Source organism: Dipodomys merriami, unplaced genomic scaffold (genome assembly GCF_024711535.1).
Source record: "Dipodomys merriami isolate MVZ:Mamm:240054 unplaced genomic scaffold, mDipMer1.0.p SCAF_1, whole genome shotgun sequence".
NCBI lineage: Eukaryota > Metazoa > Chordata > Mammalia > Rodentia > Heteromyidae > Dipodomys > Dipodomys merriami.
The window spans coordinates 89,127,153-89,128,307 of NW_027202270.1; the positions used below are offsets into that span (position 1 = coordinate 89,127,153).

General features: G+C 39.3%; 1 non-coding gene across 1 annotated transcript; it reads right to left on the minus strand.

Annotated features, from left to right (window-relative positions):
• Nucleotides 1-462: 462 nt before the first annotated feature.
• LOC138834801 (U6 spliceosomal RNA) lies at nucleotides 463-566 on the minus strand. Its single transcript, XR_011374263.1, has one exon. It is a non-coding gene; the product is annotated as a U6 spliceosomal RNA (small nuclear RNA).
• Nucleotides 567-1,155: the final 589 nt, after the last annotated feature.

A 1,155-nucleotide genomic window follows, 5' to 3' on the forward strand; every position in this document is an offset into this window, starting at 1 on the left:
TAAACAACTGGTTTTTCCCCATCTCCTCCACAAGTTATACTGACATCAAATATAGTGAAAGCAGGGGTTATACTGTGGGGGAGGGACATACAAAGCAACAAAGAGATAATCTTATAGATGCATTAGAAACACATGCATGAAAGAAAAAAACATTAAAATACACATCTAAGGGTTCATTTTCCTGACATCACATTATCTGACCTTTTCTGCTTGACTCATACATATACTAGATATTACAAATAAGGGAAACCATGGGACCTATGTTTCTTTGGGCCTGGCTTACTTCACTTAATATAATTTTTTCCAAGTTTTTCCATTTCCTAACAAATGGGGCAATGTCATTCTTTCTGATGGAGGCATAGAATTCCATTGTGTATATATACCACATTTTCTTGATCCATTCATCTACTGAGGGGCATCTGGGTTGGTTCCATATCTTAGCTATGGTAAATAATGCTGCAAAAAAATATGGAACGCTTCACGAATTTGCGTGTCATCCTTGCGCAGGGGCCATGCTAATCTTCTCTGTTGGCTTTTGCCTTTAAAACACTAACTCTGGCCAGGCATTTTGGCTCATGCTTGTAATTCTAGCTACTCAGGAGGCTGAGATCTGAGGATCATGGTTCAAAGCTAGCCTGAGTAGGAAAGTCCATGAGACTCTTATTTCCAATTAACCACCAGAAAACCAGAAGTGGTGCTATGGCTCAAGTGGTAGAGTTCTAGTCTAGCCTTGAGCTGAAGAGCTGAACAACAGTGCCCAGTTCAAGCCCCATGACTGACAAAAAAAAAAAAAAAAGACTAGCTCTGAGCTATCTCAGAGCTGCATGATTTGGGAAGTCTATACCCCTATGTAGCTTCTGGCCCTTGCAATAAAGACTCCTATAATTTGGCCTATTAGTTGTGGTACCCTTTGTTTTCTCACTGACTGGGTTACAACAGAAAGAGCTCCATGGAAATGGCCTGAATTCATATCTTGTTATGAACTCATCATTTCTAAAATATATACAATATGTGCCTGTGTTGGCATGGGGAGACCTATATATTTATTTGCAAGGGTGTATGCATTAGTATTAAGTGTATGCATGTGTCCATGTTTCTATTTCTTAACAGTGTTCATTGTAAGAGCCTAGAAACAGATCTTCCATTAAGCAGTGG